The 16387-nt window shown below is 53.3% G+C and overlaps 9 non-coding genes across 9 annotated transcripts; all 9 read left to right on the forward strand.

Moving 5' to 3' along the window:
- Positions 1-182: 182 nt before the first annotated feature.
- On the forward strand, positions 183-301 carry LOC143999588 (5S ribosomal RNA). Its single transcript, XR_013278056.1, has one exon. It is a non-coding gene; the product is annotated as a 5S ribosomal RNA (ribosomal RNA).
- Positions 302-1995: 1694 nt separating this feature from the next.
- Positions 1996-2114, forward strand: LOC143999641 (5S ribosomal RNA). The gene has a single exon (XR_013278103.1). It is a non-coding gene; the product is annotated as a 5S ribosomal RNA (ribosomal RNA).
- Positions 2115-3808: 1694 nt separating this feature from the next.
- Positions 3809-3927, forward strand: LOC143998989 (5S ribosomal RNA). The gene has a single exon (XR_013277973.1). It is a non-coding gene; the product is annotated as a 5S ribosomal RNA (ribosomal RNA).
- Positions 3928-5621: 1694 nt separating this feature from the next.
- On the forward strand, positions 5622-5740 carry LOC143999002 (5S ribosomal RNA). Its single transcript, XR_013277974.1, has one exon. It is a non-coding gene; the product is annotated as a 5S ribosomal RNA (ribosomal RNA).
- Positions 5741-7434: 1694 nt separating this feature from the next.
- On the forward strand, positions 7435-7553 carry LOC143999014 (5S ribosomal RNA). Its single transcript, XR_013277975.1, has one exon. It is a non-coding gene; the product is annotated as a 5S ribosomal RNA (ribosomal RNA).
- Positions 7554-9247: 1694 nt separating this feature from the next.
- LOC143999026 (5S ribosomal RNA) lies at positions 9248-9366 on the forward strand. Its single transcript, XR_013277976.1, has one exon. It is a non-coding gene; the product is annotated as a 5S ribosomal RNA (ribosomal RNA).
- Positions 9367-11057: 1691 nt separating this feature from the next.
- Positions 11058-11176, forward strand: LOC143999038 (5S ribosomal RNA). Its single transcript, XR_013277977.1, has one exon. It is a non-coding gene; the product is annotated as a 5S ribosomal RNA (ribosomal RNA).
- A 1694-nt stretch (positions 11177-12870) lies between these two features.
- LOC143999050 (5S ribosomal RNA) lies at positions 12871-12989 on the forward strand. The gene has a single exon (XR_013277978.1). It is a non-coding gene; the product is annotated as a 5S ribosomal RNA (ribosomal RNA).
- A 1694-nt stretch (positions 12990-14683) lies between these two features.
- On the forward strand, positions 14684-14802 carry LOC143999062 (5S ribosomal RNA). Its single transcript, XR_013277980.1, has one exon. It is a non-coding gene; the product is annotated as a 5S ribosomal RNA (ribosomal RNA).
- The last annotated feature ends 1585 nt before the right edge of the window (positions 14803-16387 follow it).

Below are 16387 nucleotides of genomic sequence, written 5' to 3' on the forward strand. Positions count from 1 at the left end.
AGCAAAGCAGCAGGAGGCAGGGACGGGCTTGAGGAGAGCAAGCGAGAGGAGAGACGACACGACAAAGTGCGGTGTGCTGCCATGCTTGTGAAAAGGCACAGCTGATTGTAGTAAAGTCAAGGAAAGGCGGAGCCAGGCTGCCGGTGACAAGTACAAGAAGCTTGAAAGAGACCATGAGCTTCGCCTATGGCCACACCACCCTGAATGCGCCCGCTCTCGTCTGATCTCGGAAGCTAAGCAGGGTCGGGCCTGGTTAGTACTTGGATGGGAGACCGCCTGGGAATACCAGGTGCTGTAGGCTTTTGCTTTTCTTCCACCAGGGGTCAGTCACTCTCCCATAATGCCTCTTTTTACATTCACTTTTACCCAAAGCGCTCTCCCTCTCTGCAAGCCCTCCTGCACACCTAGCTCCTACAAAATCACCCCTGCCCAACCAAGCCTACACTTTTTACAAGCCCACTTATACAATCTCACCCCTTCTTTCAAAAATACACTTTCTTCTCTCTACCTCCCTCCCTCAGGAGATTGCCACGCATCCAGTCCCCTATAGCAGCAAAACAACGGCCAGGCGCAACCCCCACCTAGCTAGCCCCCATCCTACATCCTGCTTAGGCTCCACGGCCCAGCCATTTTCCAGCACTCTCCTGAGACCTTTTGGTGCCATCACTCCTGCTCTTTAGTCGCCCTTGCGCCAACACATTCCACAGCGATCTCCAGGCTGGGGGACAGCACGGGAAACACGCACGCCGACTGCCAAAGCCAGAGAGAAGCCACAGAGCCGACCCCTCGTCAAACCGGCACCCTGAAGCGGCTAAGGTGTAGGCAGCAGGTTGCCTACAGGAGCGCGGTTTTAGTTAGCGGCTGCCCCAGGCTTGGAGGGAAAGAGGTAATGCGTGCGCTGCTGGTTTTTTTGGATCTAGCCTACCCACCGGTCATATAAATATAGGGGAAGGCTGGGTTTCGGGTGATCAGGCAGCACTTGCACGAGGCCAACTAGGGTTGCCACCTCATCCCTTTAAACCCAAACACATCTGAATTACACAGGTTCTGAGGCTAATTAAATGCAGATAAGGCAACAAGTGAGTTTAATTACCACCTTAATCAGCCAAAGAATCTGTGCAATTCAGATGTGTTTGGATTTAAAGGGATGAGATGGCAACTCAAAGGCCAACATGAACTGCTACCTTGTAGAGGTAATCCTGGGAAGCCAATCAGTGGTCGTTTGGGTCAGGATATGACCATTGTTCACGTTGAACTGTAATGGGCCAGACTTCTCAGTCAAGTTGCATCAAGTGTTCTAAGCCTTCTCTGAAGTCCTTGAAAGGGGTGCATCATGCATGTTGGTCTCCAGGCCTATTGAAAAGAAGTTGGGTGAGTAAGGCGGCACATGTGGGGTATGGAGCAGCTCTACAGGAAAAGGTCTACCTAGTGGGCAAGTCAAGCAGTTGCTTGACTGCAGCCACTGGTGAGGCATGGTGCCTGTTATAGGTGAGGGGTCCTCCGGTAGCCAGGGGGGTAGATGTACTGGCTTCCTCCCCAGCAGTCAGCTTCCAGTAGCCAACGGAACAGAAGGCAGGTTCTGGAGATCCATGGGCTGGCCACCTGCTAGGAGAGCGAAGGCGTAAACTAGTGCAGGCATAAGGCCCCGCGCTACATGCAACCTGCTGCTCTTCTTCTTCTTCCTGTGGTGCAAAGCCTTGTCAGCGAAAAGGGTTAAAGTCAGGCCAGGGGAAGCCAGAAAGGAGCCGTGGAAGCAAGGCTGAGGATGTGGTGTGTGCGTGAGAAGGTGCAGGCAGGAAGAGGTTAAAGAGGGAGCAAAGCAGCAGGAGGCAGGGACGGGCTTGAGGAGAGCAAGCGAGAGGAGAGACGACACGACAAAGTGCGGTGTGCTGCCATGCTTGTGAAAAGGCACAGCTGATTGTAGTAAAGTCAAGGAAAGGCGGAGCCAGGCTGCCGGTGACAAGTACAAGAAGCTTGAAAGAGACCATGAGCTTCGCCTACGGCTACACCACCCTGAATGCGCCCGCTCTCGTCTGATCTCGGAAGCTAAGCAGGGTCAGGCCTGGTTAGTACTTGGATGGGAGACCGCCTGGGAATACCAGGTGCTGTAGGCTTTTGCTTTTCTTCCACCAGGGGTCAGTCACTCTCCCATAATGCCTCTTTTTACATTCACTTTTACCCAAAGCGCTCTCCCTCTCTGCAAGCCCTCCTGCACACCTAGCTCCTACAAAATCACCCCTGCCCAACCAAGCCTACACTTTTTACAAGCCCACTTATACAATCTCACCCCTTCTTTCAAAAATACACTTTCTTCTCTCTACCTCCCTCCCTCAGGAGATTGCCACGCATCCAGTCCCCTATAGCAGCAAAACAACGGCCAGGCGCAACCCCCACCTAGCTAGCCCCCATCCTACATCCTGCTTAGGCTCCACGGCCCAGCCATTTTCCAGCACTCTCCTGAGACCTTTTGGTGCCATCACTCCTGCTCTTTAGTCGCCCTTGCGCCAACACATTCCACAGCGATCTCCAGGCTGGGGGACAGCACGGGAAACACGCACGCCGACTGCCAAAGCCAGAGAGAAGCCACAGAGCCGACCCCTCGTCAAACCGGCACCCTGAAGCGGCTAAGGTGTAGGCAGCAGGTTGCCTACAGGAGCGCGGTTTTAGTTAGCGGCTGCCCCAGGCTTGGAGGGAAAGAGGTAATGCGTGCGCTGCTGGTTTTTTTGGATCTAGCCTACCCACCGGTCATATAAATATAGGGGAAGGCTGGGTTTCGGGTGATCAGGCAGCACTTGCACGAGGCCAACTAGGGTTGCCACCTCATCCCTTTAAACCCAAACACATCTGAATTACACAGGTTCTGAGGCTAATTAAATGCAGATAAGGCAACAAGTGAGTTTAATTACCACCTTAATCAGCCAAAGAATCTGTGCAATTCAGATGTGTTTGGATTTAAAGGGATGAGATGGCAACTCAAAGGCCAATATGAACTGCTACCTTGTAGAGGTAATCCTGGGAAGCCAATCAGTGGTCGTTTGGGTCAGGATATGACCATTGTTCACGTTGAACTGTAATGGGCCAGACTTCTCAGTCAAGTTGCATCAAGTGTTCTAAGCCTTCTCTGAAGTCCTTGAAAGGGGTGCATCATGCATGTTGGTCTCCAGGCCTATTGAAAAGAAGTTGGGTGAGTAAGGCGGCACATGTGGGGTATGGAGCAGCTCTACAGGAAAAGGTCTACCTAGTGGGCAAGTCAAGCAGTTGCTTGACTGCAGCCACTGGTGAGGCATGGTGCCTGTTATAGGTGAGGGGTCCTCCGGTAGCCAGGGGGGTAGATGTACTGGCTTCCTCCCCAGCAGTCAGCTTCCAGTAGCCAACGGAACAGAAGGCAGGTTCTGGAGATCCATGGGCTGGCCACCTGCTAGGAGAGCGAAGGCGTAAACAAGTGCAGGCATAAGGCCCCGCGCTACATGCAACCTGCTGCTCTTCTTCTTCTTCCTGTGGTGCAAAGCCTTGTCAGCGAAAAGGGTTAAAGTCAGGCCAGGGGAAGCCAGAAAGGAGCCGTGGAAGCAAGGCTGAGGATGTGGTGTGTGCGTGAGAAGGTGCAGGCAGGAAGAGGTTAAAGAGGGAGCAAAGCAGCAGGAGGCAGGGACGGGCTTGAGGAGAGCAAGCGAGAGGAGAGACGACACGACAAAGTGCGGTGTGCTGCCATGCTTGTGAAAAGGCACAGCTGATTGTAGTAAAGTCAAGGAAAGGCGGAGCCAGGCTGCCGGTGACAAGTACAAGAAGCTTGAAAGAGACCATGAGCTTCGCCTACGGCCACACCACCCTGAATGCGCCCGCTCTCGTCTGATCTCGGAAGCTAAGCAGGGTCGGGCCTGGTTAGTACTTGGATGGGAGACCGCCTGGGAATACCAGGTGCTGTAGGCTTTTGCTTTTCTTCCACCAGGGGTCAGTCACTCTCCCATAATGCCTCTTTTTACATTCACTTTTACCCAAAGCGCTCTCCCTCTCTGCAAGCCCTCCTGCACACCTACATCCTACAAAATCACCCCTGCCCAACCAAGCCTACACTTTTTACAAGCCCACTTATACAATCTCACCCCTTCTTTCAAAAATACACTTTCTTCTCTCTACCTCCCTCCCTCAGGAGATTGCCACGCATCCAGTCCCCTATAGCAGCAAAACAACGGCCAGGCGCAACCCCCACCTAGCTAGCCCCCATCCTACATCCTGCTTAGGCTCCACGGCCCAGCCATTTTCCAGCACTCTCCTGAGACCTTTTGGTGCCATCACTCCTGCTCTTTAGTCGCCCTTGCGCCAACACATTCCACAGCGATCTCCAGGCTGGGGGACAGCACGGGAAACACGCACGCCGACTGCCAAAGCCAGAGAGAAGCCACAGAGCCGACCCCTCGTCAAACCGGCACCCTGAAGCGGCTAAGGTGTAGGCAGCAGGTTGCCTACAGGAGCGCGGTTTTAGTTAGCGGCTGCCCCAGGCTTGGAGGGAAAGAGGTAATGCGTGCGCTGCTGGTTTTTTTGGATCTAGCCTACCCACCGGTCATATAAATATAGGGGAAGGCTGGGTTTCGGGTGATCAGGCAGCACTTGCACGAGGCCAACTAGGGTTGCCACCTCATCCCTTTAAACCCAAACACATCTGAATTACACAGGTTCTGAGGCTAATTAAATGCAGATAAGGCAACAAGTGAGTTTAATTACCACCTTAATCAGCCAAAGAATCTGTGCAATTCAGATGTGTTTGGATTTAAAGGGATGAGATGGCAACTCAAAGGCCAACATGAACTGCTACCTTGTAGAGGTAATCCTGGGAAGCCAATCAGTGGTCGTTTGGGTCAGGATATGACCATTGTTCACGTTGAACTGTAATGGGCCAGACTTCTCAGTCAAGTTGCATCAAGTGTTCTAAGCCTTCTCTGAAGTCCTTGAAAGGGGTGCATCATGCATGTTGGTCTCCAGGCCTATTGAAAAGAAGTTGGGTGAGTAAGGCGGCACATGTGGGGTATGGAGCAGCTCTACAGGAAAAGGTCTACCTAGTGGGCAAGTCAAGCAGTTGCTTGACTGCAGCCACTGGTGAGGCATGGTGCCTGTTATAGGTGAGGGGTCCTCCGGTAGCCAGGGGGGTAGATGTACTGGCTTCCTCCCCAGCAGTCAGCTTCCAGTAGCCAACGGAACAGAAGGCAGGTTCTGGAGATCCATGGGCTGGCCACCTGCTAGGAGAGCGAAGGCGTAAACAAGTGCAGGCATAAGGCCCCGCGCTACATGCAACCTGCTGCTCTTCTTCTTCTTCCTGTGGTGCAAAGCCTTGTCAGCGAAAAGGGTTAAAGTCAGGCCAGGGGAAGCCAGAAAGGAGCCGTGGAAGCAAGGCTGAGGATGTGGTGTGTGCGTGAGAAGGTGCAGGCAGGAAGAGGTTAAAGAGGGAGCAAAGCAGCAGGAGGCAGGGACGGGCTTGAGGAGAGCAAGCGAGAGGAGAGACGACACGACAAAGTGCGGTGTGCTGCCATGCTTGTGAAAAGGCACAGCTGATTGTAGTAAAGTCAAGGAAAGGCGGAGCCAGGCTGCCGGTGACAAGTACAAGAAGCTTGAAAGAGACCATGAGCTTCGCCTACGGCCACACCACCCTGAATGCGCCCGCTCTCGTCTGATCTCGGAAGCTAAGCAGGGTCGGGCCTGGTTAGTACTTGGATGGGAGACCGCCTGGGAATACCAGGTGCTGTAGGCTTTTGCTTTTCTTCCACCAGGGGTCAGTCACTCTCCCATAATGCCTCTTTTTACATTCACTTTTACCCAAAGCGCTCTCCCTCTCTGCAAGCCCTCCTGCACACCTAGCTCCTACAAAATCACCCCTGCCCAACCAAGCCTACACTTTTTACAAGCCCACTTATACAATCTCACCCCTTCTTTCAAAAATACACTTTCTTCTCTCTACCTCCCTCCCTCAGGAGATTGCCACGCATCCAGTCCCCTATAGCAGCAAAACAACGGCCAGGCGCAACCCCCACCTAGCTAGCCCCCATCCTACATCCTGCTTAGGCTCCACGGCCCAGCCATTTTCCAGCACTCTCCTGAGACCTTTTGGTGCCATCACTCCTGCTCTTTAGTCGCCCTTGCGCCAACACATTCCACAGCGATCTCCAGGCTGGGGGACAGCACGGGAAACACGCACGCCGACTGCCAAAGCCAGAGAGAAGCCACAGAGCCGACCCCTCGTCAAACCGGCACCCTGAAGCGGCTAAGGTGTAGGCAGCAGGTTGCCTACAGGAGCGCGGTTTTAGTTAGCGGCTGCCCCAGGCTTGGAGGGAAAGAGGTAATGCGTGCGCTGCTGGTTTTTTTGGATCTAGCCTACCCACCGGTCATATAAATATAGGGGAAGGCTGGGTTTCGGGTGATCAGGCAGCACTTGCACGAGGCCAACTAGGGTTGCCACCTCATCCCTTTAAACCCAAACACATCTGAATTACACAGGTTCTGAGGCTAATTAAATGCAGATAAGGCAACAAGTGAGTTTAATTACCACCTTAATCAGCCAAAGAATCTGTGCAATTCAGATGTGTTTGGATTTAAAGGGATGAGATGGCAACTCAAAGGCCAATATGAACTGCTACCTTGTAGAGGTAATCCTGGGAAGCCAATCAGTGGTCGTTTGGGTCAGGATATGACCATTGTTCACGTTGAACTGTAATGGGCCAGACTTCTCAGTCAAGTTGCATCAAGTGTTCTAAGCCTTCTCTGAAGTCCTTGAAAGGGGTGCATCATGCATGTTGGTCTCCAGGCCTATTGAAAAGAAGTTGGGTGAGTAAGGCGGCACATGTGGGGTATGGAGCAGCTCTACAGGAAAAGGTCTACCTAGTGGGCAAGTCAAGCAGTTGCTTGACTGCAGCCACTGGTGAGGCATGGTGCCTGTTATAGGTGAGGGGTCCTCCGGTAGCCAGGGGGGTAGATGTACTGGCTTCCTCCCCAGCAGTCAGCTTCCAGTAGCCAACGGAACAGAAGGCAGGTTCTGGAGATCCATGGGCTGGCCACCTGCTAGGAGAGCGAAGGCGTAAACAAGTGCAGGCATAAGGCCCCGCGCTACATGCAACCTGCTGCTCTTCTTCTTCTTCCTGTGGTGCAAAGCCTTGTCAGCGAAAAGGGTTAAAGTCAGGCCAGGGGAAGCCAGAAAGGAGCCGTGGAAGCAAGGCTGAGGATGTGGTGTGTGCGTGAGAAGGTGCAGGCAGGAAGAGGTTAAAGAGGGAGCAAAGCAGCAGGAGGCAGGGACGGGCTTGAGGAGAGCAAGCGAGAGGAGAGACGACACGACAAAGTGCGGTGTGCTGCCATGCTTGTGAAAAGGCACAGCTGATTGTAGTAAAGTCAAGGAAAGGCGGAGCCAGGCTGCCGGTGACAAGTACAAGAAGCTTGAAAGAGACCATGAGCTTCGCCTACGGCCACACCACCCTGAATGCGCCCGCTCTCGTCTGATCTCGGAAGCTAAGCAGGGTCGGGCCTGGTTAGTACTTGGATGGGAGACCGCCTGGGAATACCAGGTGCTGTAGGCTTTTGCTTTTCTTCCACCAGGGGTCAGTCACTCTCCCATAATGCCTCTTTTTACATTCACTTTTACCCAAAGCGCTCTCCCTCTCTGCAAGCCCTCCTGCACACCTACATCCTACAAAATCACCCCTGCCCAACCAAGCCTACACTTTTTACAAGCCCACTTATACAATCTCACCCCTTCTTTCAAAAATACACTTTCTTCTCTCTACCTCCCTCCCTCAGGAGATTGCCACGCATCCAGTCCCCTATAGCAGCAAAACAACGGCCAGGCGCAACCCCCACCTAGCTAGCCCCCATCCTACATCCTGCTTAGGCTCCACGGCCCAGCCATTTTCCAGCACTCTCCTGAGACCTTTTGGTGCCATCACTCCTGCTCTTTAGTCGCCCTTGCGCCAACACATTCCACAGCGATCTCCAGGCTGGGGGACAGCAGGGGAAACACGCACGCCGACTGCCAAAGCCAGAGAGAAGCCACAGAGCCGACCCCTCGTCAAACCGGCACCCTGAAGCGGCTAAGGTGTAGGCAGCAGGTTGCCTACAGGAGCGCGGTTTTAGTTAGCGGCTGCCCCAGGCTTGGAGGGAAAGAGGTAATGCGTGCGCTGCTGGTTTTTTTGGATCTAGCCTACCCACCGGTCATATAAATATAGGGGAAGGCTGCGTTTCGGGTGATCAGGCAGCACTTGCACGAGGCCAACTAGGGTTGCCACCTCATCCCTTTAAACCCAAACACATCTGAATTACACAGGTTCTGAGGCTAATTAAATGCAGATAAGGCAACAAGTGAGTTTAATTACCACCTTAATCAGCCAAAGAATCTGTGCAATTCAGATGTGTTTGGATTTAAAGGGATGAGATGGCAACTCAAAGGCCAATATGAACTGCTACCTTGTAGAGGTAATCCTGGGAAGCCAATCAGTGGTCGTTTGGGTCAGGATATGACCATTGTTCACGTTGAACTGTAATGGGCCAGACTTCTCAGTCAAGTTGCATCAAGTGTTCTAAGCCTTCTCTGAAGTCCTTGAAAGGGGTGCATCATGCATGTTGGTCTCCAGGCCTATTGAAAAGAAGTTGGGTGAGTAAGGCGGCACATGTGGGGTATGGAGCAGCTCTACAGGAAAAGGTCTACCTAGTGGGCAAGTCAAGCAGTTGCTTGACTGCAGCCACTGGTGAGGCATGGTGCCTGTTATAGGTGAGGGGTCCTCCGGTAGCCAGGGGGGTAGATGTACTGGCTTCCTCCCCAGCAGTCAGCTTCCAGTAGCCAACGGAACAGAAGGCAGGTTCTGGAGATCCATGGGCTGGCCACCTGCTAGGAGAGCGAAGGCGTAAACAAGTGCAGGCATAAGGCCCCGCGCTACATGCAACCTGCTGCTCTTCTTCTTCTTCCTGTGGTGCAAAGCCTTGTCAGCGAAAAGGGTTAAAGTCAGGCCAGGGGAAGCCAGAAAGGAGCCGTGGAAGCAAGGCTGAGGATGTGGTGTGTGCGTGAGAAGGTGCAGGCAGGAAGAGGTTAAAGAGGGAGCAAAGCAGCAGGAGGCAGGGACGGGCTTGAGGAGAGCAAGCGAGAGGAGAGACGACACGACAAAGTGCGGTGTGCTGCCATGCTTGTGAAAAGGCACAGCTGATTGTAGTAAAGTCAAGGAAAGGCGGAGCCAGGCTGCCGGTGACAAGTACAAGAAGCTTGAAAGAGACCATGAGCGTCGCCTACGGCCACACCACCCTGAATGCGCCCGCTCTCGTCTGATCTCGGAAGCTAAGCAGGGTCGGGCCTGGTTAGTACTTGGATGGGAGACCGCCTGGGAATACCAGGTGCTGTAGGCTTTTGCTTTTCTTCCACCAGGGGTCAGTCACTCTCCCATAATGCCTCTTTTTACATTCACTTTTACCCAAAGCGCTCTCCCTCTCTGCAAGCCCTCCTGCACACCTACATCCTACAAAATCACCCCTGCCCAACCAAGCCTACACTTTTTACAAGCCCACTTATACAATCTCACCCCTTCTTTCAAAAATACACTTTCTTCTCTCTACCTCCCTCCCTCAGGAGATTGCCACGCATCCAGTCCCCTATAGCAGCAAAACAACGGCCAGGCGCAACCCCCACCTAGCTAGCCCCCATCCTACATCCTGCTTAGGCTCCACGGCCCAGCCATTTTCCAGCACTCTCCTGAGACCTTTTGGTGCCATCACTCCTGCTCTTTAGTCGCCCTTGCGCCAACACATTCCACAGCGATCTCCAGGCTGGGGGACAGCAGGGGAAACACGCACGCCGACTGCCAAAGCCAGAGAGAAGCCACAGAGCCGACCCCTCGTCAAACCGGCACCCTGAAGCGGCTAAGGTGTAGGCAGCAGGTTGCCTACAGGAGCGCGGTTTTAGTTAGCGGCTGCCCCAGGCTTGGAGGGAAAGAGGTAATGCGTGCGCTGCTGGTTTTTTTGGATCTAGCCTACCCACCGGTCATATAAATATAGGGGAAGGCTGCGTTTCGGGTGATCAGGCAGCACTTGCACGAGGCCAACTAGGGTTGCCACCTCATCCCTTTAAACCCAAACACATCTGAATTACACAGGTTCTGAGGCTAATTAAATGCAGATAAGGCAACAAGTGAGTTTAATTACCACCTTAATCAGCCAAAGAATCTGTGCAATTCAGATGTGTTTGGATTTAAAGGGATGAGATGGCAACTCAAAGGCCAATATGAACTGCTACCTTGTAGAGGTAATCCTGGGAAGCCAATCAGTGGTCGTTTGGGTCAGGATATGACCATTGTTCACGTTGAACTGTAATGGGCCAGACTTCTCAGTCAAGTTGCATCAAGTGTTCTAAGCCTTCTCTGAAGTCCTTGAAAGGGGTGCATCATGCATGTTGGTCTCCAGGCCTATTGAAAAGAAGTTGGGTGAGTAAGGCGGCACATGTGGGGTATGGAGCAGCTCTACAGGAAAAGGTCTACCTAGTGGGCAAGTCAAGCAGTTGCTTGACTGCAGCCACTGGTGAGGCATGGTGCCTGTTATAGGTGAGGGGTCCTCCGGTAGCCAGGGGGGTAGATGTACTGGCTTCCTCCCCAGCAGTCAGCTTCCAGTAGCCAACGGAACAGAAGGCAGGTTCTGGAGATCCATGGGCTGGCCACCTGCTAGGAGAGCGAAGGCGTAAACAAGTGCAGGCATAAGGCCCCGCGCTACATGCAACCTGCTGCTCTTCTTCTTCCTGTGGTGCAAAGCCTTGTCAGCGAAAAGGGTTAAAGTCAGGCCAGGGGAAGCCAGAAAGGAGCCGTGGAAGCAAGGCTGAGGATGTGGTGTGTGCGTGAGAAGGTGCAGGCAGGAAGAGGTTAAAGAGGGAGCAAAGCAGCAGGAGGCAGGGACAGGCTTGAGGAGAGCAAGCGAGAGGAGAGACGACACGACAAAGTGCGGTGTGCTGCCATGCTTGTGAAAAGGCACAGCTGATTGTAGTAAAGTCAAGGAAAGGCGGAGCCAGGCTGCCGGTGACAAGTACAAGAAGCTTGAAAGAGACCATGAGCTTCGCCTACGGCCACACCACCCTGAATGCGCCCGCTCTCGTCTGATCTCGGAAGCTAAGCAGGGTCGGGCCTGGTTAGTACTTGGATGGGAGACCGCCTGGGAATACCAGGTGCTGTAGGCTTTTGCTTTTCTTCCACCAGGGGTCAGTCACTCTCCCATAATGCCTCTTTTTACATTCACTTTTACCCAAAGCGCTCTCCCTCTCTGCAAGCCCTCCTGCACACCTAGCTCCTACAAAATCACCCCTGCCCAACCAAGCCTACACTTTTTACAAGCCCACTTATACAATCTCACCCCTTCTTTCAAAAATACACTTTCTTCTCTCTACCTCCCTCCCTCAGGAGATTGCCACGCATCCAGTCCCCTATAGCAGCAAAACAACGGCCAGGCGCAACCCCCACCTAGCTAGCCCCCATCCTACATCCTGCTTAGGCTCCACGGCCCAGCCATTTTCCAGCACTCTCCTGAGACCTTTTGGTGCCATCACTCCTGCTCTTTAGTCGCCCTTGCGCCAACACATTCCACAGCGATCTCCAGGCTGGGGGACAGCACGGGAAACACGCACGCCGACTGCCAAAGCCAGAGAGAAGCCACAGAGCCGACCCCTCGTCAAACCGGCACCCTGAAGCGGCTAAGGTGTAGGCAGCAGGTTGCCTACAGGAGCGCGGTTTTAGTTAGCGGCTGCCCCAGGCTTGGAGGGAAAGAGGTAATGCGTGCGCTGCTGGTTTTTTTGGATCTAGCCTACCCACCGGTCATATAAATATAGGGGAAGGCTGCGTTTCGGGTGATCAGGCAGCACTTGCACGAGGCCAACTAGGGTTGCCACCTCATCCCTTTAAACCCAAACACATCTGAATTACACAGGTTCTGAGGCTAATTAAATGCAGATAAGGCAACAAGTGAGTTTAATTACCACCTTAATCAGCCAAAGAATCTGTGCAATTCAGATGTGTTTGGATTTAAAGGGATGAGATGGCAACTCAAAGGCCAACATGAACTGCTACCTTGTAGAGGTAATCCTGGGAAGCCAATCAGTGGTCGTTTGGGTCAGGATATGACCATTGTTCACGTTGAACTGTAATGGGCCAGACTTCTCAGTCAAGTTGCATCAAGTGTTCTAAGCCTTCTCTGAAGTCCTTGAAAGGGGTGCATCATGCATGTTGGTCTCCAGGCCTATTGAAAAGAAGTTGGGTGAGTAAGGCGGCACATGTGGGGTATGGAGCAGCTCTACAGGAAAAGGTCTACCTAGTGGGCAAGTCAAGCAGTTGCTTGACTGCAGCCACTGGTGAGGCATGGTGCCTGTTATAGGTGAGGGGTCCTCCGGTAGCCAGGGGGGTAGATGTACTGGCTTCCTCCCCAGCAGTCAGCTTCCAGTAGCCAACGGAACAGAAGGCAGGTTCTGGAGATCCATGGGCTGGCCACCTGCTAGGAGAGCGAAGGCGTAAACAAGTGCAGGCATAAGGCCCCGCGCTACATGCAACCTGCTGCTCTTCTTCTTCTTCCTGTGGTGCAAAGCCTTGTCAGCGAAAAGGGTTAAAGTCAGGCCAGGGGAAGCCAGAAAGGAGCCGTGGAAGCAAGGCTGAGGATGTGGTGTGTGCGTGAGAAGGTGCAGGCAGGAAGAGGTTAAAGAGGGAGCAAAGCAGCAGGAGGCAGGGACGGGCTTGAGGAGAGCAAGCGAGAGGAGAGACGACACGACAAAGTGCGGTGTGCTGCCATGCTTGTGAAAAGGCACAGCTGATTGTAGTAAAGTCAAGGAAAGGCGGAGCCAGGCTGCCGGTGACAAGTACAAGAAGCTTGAAAGAGACCATGAGCTTCGCCTACGGCCACACCACCCTGAATGCGCCCGCTCTCGTCTGATCTCGGAAGCTAAGCAGGGTCGGGCCTGGTTAGTACTTGGATGGGAGACCGCCTGGGAATACCAGGTGCTGTAGGCTTTTGCTTTTCTTCCACCAGGGGTCAGTCACTCTCCCATAATGCCTCTTTTTACATTCACTTTTACCCAAAGCGCTCTCCCTCTCTGCAAGCCCTCCTGCACACCTAGCTCCTACAAAATCACCCCTGCCCAACCAAGCCTACACTTTTTACAAGCCCACTTATACAATCTCACCCCTTCTTTCAAAAATACACTTTCTTCTCTCTACCTCCCTCCCTCAGGAGATTGCCACGCATCCAGTCCCCTATAGCAGCAAAACAACGGCCAGGCGCAACCCCCACCTAGCTAGCCCCCATCCTACATCCTGCTTAGGCTCCACGGCCCAGCCATTTTCCAGCACTCTCCTGAGACCTTTTGGTGCCATCACTCCTGCTCTTTAGTCGCCCTTGCGCCAACACATTCCACAGCGATCTCCAGGCTGGGGGACAGCACGGGAAACACGCACGCCGACTGCCAAAGCCAGAGAGAAGCCACAGAGCCGACCCCTCGTCAAACCGGCACCCTGAAGCGGCTAAGGTGTAGGCAGCAGGTTGCCTACAGGAGCGCGGTTTTAGTTAGCGGCTGCCCCAGGCTTGGAGGGAAAGAGGTAATGCGTGCGCTGCTGGTTTTTTTGGATCTAGCCTACCCACCGGTCATATAAATATAGGGGAAGGCTGGGTTTCGGGTGATCAGGCAGCACTTGCACGAGGCCAACTAGGGTTGCCACCTCATCCCTTTAAACCCAAACACATCTGAATTACACAGGTTCTGAGGCTAATTAAATGCAGATAAGGCAACAAGTGAGTTTAATTACCACCTTAATCAGCCAAAGAATCTGTGCAATTCAGATGTGTTTGGATTTAAAGGGATGAGATGGCAACTCAAAGGCCAACATGAACTGCTACCTTGTAGAGGTAATCCTGGGAAGCCAATCAGTGGTCGTTTGGGTCAGGATATGACCATTGTTCACGTTGAACTGTAATGGGCCAGACTTCTCAGTCAAGTTGCATCAAGTGTTCTAAGCCTTCTCTGAAGTCCTTGAAAGGGGTGCATCATGCATGTTGGTCTCCAGGCCTATTGAAAAGAAGTTGGGTGAGTAAGGCGGCACATGTGGGGTATGGAGCAGCTCTACAGGAAAAGGTCTACCTAGTGGGCAAGTCAAGCAGTTGCTTGACTGCAGCCACTGGTGAGGCATGGTGCCTGTTATAGGTGAGGGGTCCTCCGGTAGCCAGGGGGGTAGATGTACTGGCTTCCTCCCCAGCAGTCAGCTTCCAGTAGCCAACGGAACAGAAGGCAGGTTCTGGAGATCCATGGGCTGGCCACCTGCTAGGAGAGCGAAGGCGTAAACAAGTGCAGGCATAAGGCCCCGCGCTACATGCAACCTGCTGCTCTTCTTCTTCTTCCTGTGGTGCAAAGCCTTGTCAGCGAAAAGGGTTAAAGTCAGGCCAGGGGAAGCCAGAAAGGAGCCGTGGAAGCAAGGCTGAGGATGTGGTGTGTGCGTGAGAAGGTGCAGGCAGGAAGAGGTTAAAGAGGGAGCAAAGCAGCAGGAGGCAGGGACGGGCTTGAGGAGAGCAAGCGAGAGGAGAGACGACACGACAAAGTGCGGTGTGCTGCCATGCTTGTGAAAAGGCACAGCTGATTGTAGTAAAGTCAAGGAAAGGCGGAGCCAGGCTGCCGGTGACAAGTACAAGAAGCTTGAAAGAGACCATGAGCTTCGCCTACGGCCACACCACCCTGAATGCGCCCGCTCTCGTCTGATCTCGGAAGCTAAGCAGGGTCGGGCCTGGTTAGTACTTGGATGGGAGACCGCCTGGGAATACCAGGTGCTGTAGGCTTTTGCTTTTCTTCCACCAGGGGTCAGTCACTCTCCCATAATGCCTCTTTTTACATTCACTTTTACCCAAAGCGCTCTCCCTCTCTGCAAGCCCTCCTGCACACCTAGCTCCTACAAAATCACCCCTGCCCAACCAAGCCTACACTTTTTACAAGCCCACTTATACAATCTCACCCCTTCTTTCAAAAATACACTTTCTTCTCTCTACCTCCCTCCCTCAGGAGATTGCCACGCATCCAGTCCCCTATAGCAGCAAAACAACGGCCAGGCGCAACCCCCACCTAGCTAGCCCCCATCCTACATCCTGCTTAGGCTCCACGGCCCAGCCATTTTCCAGCACTCTCCTGAGACCTTTTGGTGCCATCACTCCTGCTCTTTAGTCGCCCTTGCGCCAACACATTCCACAGCGATCTCCAGGCTGGGGGACAGCACGGGAAACACGCACGCCGACTGCCAAAGCCAGAGAGAAGCCACAGAGCCGACCCCTCGTCAAACCGGCACCCTGAAGCGGCTAAGGTGTAGGCAGCAGGTTGCCTACAGGAGCGCGGTTTTAGTTAGCGGCTGCCCCAGGCTTGGAGGGAAAGAGGTAATGCGTGCGCTGCTGGTTTTTTTGGATCTAGCCTACCCACCGGTCATATAAATATAGGGGAAGGCTGGGTTTCGGGTGATCAGGCAGCACTTGCACGAGGCCAACTAGGGTTGCCACCTCATCCCTTTAAACCCAAACACATCTGAATTACACAGGTTCTGAGGCTAATTAAATGCAGATAAGGCAACAAGTGAGTTTAATTACCACCTTAATCAGCCAAAGAATCTGTGCAATTCAGATGTGTTTGGATTTAAAGGGATGAGATGGCAACTCAAAGGCCAATATGAACTGCTACCTTGTAGAGGTAATCCTGGGAAGCCAATCAGTGGTCGTTTGGGTCAGGATATGACCATTGTTCACGTTGAACTGTAATGGGCCAGACTTCTCAGTCAAGTTGCATCAAGTGTTCTAAGCCTTCTCTGAAGTCCTTGAAAGGGGTGCATCATGCATGTTGGTCTCCAGGCCTATTGAAAAGAAGTTGGGTGAGTAAGGCGGCACATGTGGGGTATGGAGCAGCTCTACAGGAAAAGGTCTACCTAGTGGGCAAGTCAAGCAGTTGCTTGACTGCAGCCACTGGTGAGGCATGGTGCCTGGTATAGGTGAGGGGTCCTCCGGTAGCCAGGGGGGTAGATGTACTGGCTTCCTCCCCAGCAGTCAGCTTCCAGTAGCCAACGGAACAGAAGGCAGGTTCTGGAGATCCATGGGCTGGCCACCTGCTAGGAGAGCGAAGGCGTAAACAAGTGCAGGCATAAGGCCCCGCGCTACATGCAACCTGCTGCTCTTCTTCTTCCTGTGGTGCAAAGCCTTGTCAGCGAAAAGGGTTAAAGTCAGGCCAGGGGAAGCCAGAAAGGAGCCGTGGAAGCAAGGCTGAGGATGTGGTGTGTGCGTGAGAAGGTGCAGGCAGGAAGAGGTTAAAGAGGGAGCAAAGCAGCAGGAGGCAGGGACGGGCTTGAGGAGAGCAAGCGAGAGGAGAGACGACACGACAAAGTGCGGTGTG

The sequence above is a fragment of the Lithobates pipiens genome, unplaced genomic scaffold (genome assembly GCF_037356315.1).
Source record: "Lithobates pipiens isolate NorthernLeopardFrog02 unplaced genomic scaffold, aLitPip1_a1.2 Scaffold_19, whole genome shotgun sequence".
NCBI lineage: Eukaryota > Metazoa > Chordata > Amphibia > Anura > Ranidae > Lithobates > Lithobates pipiens.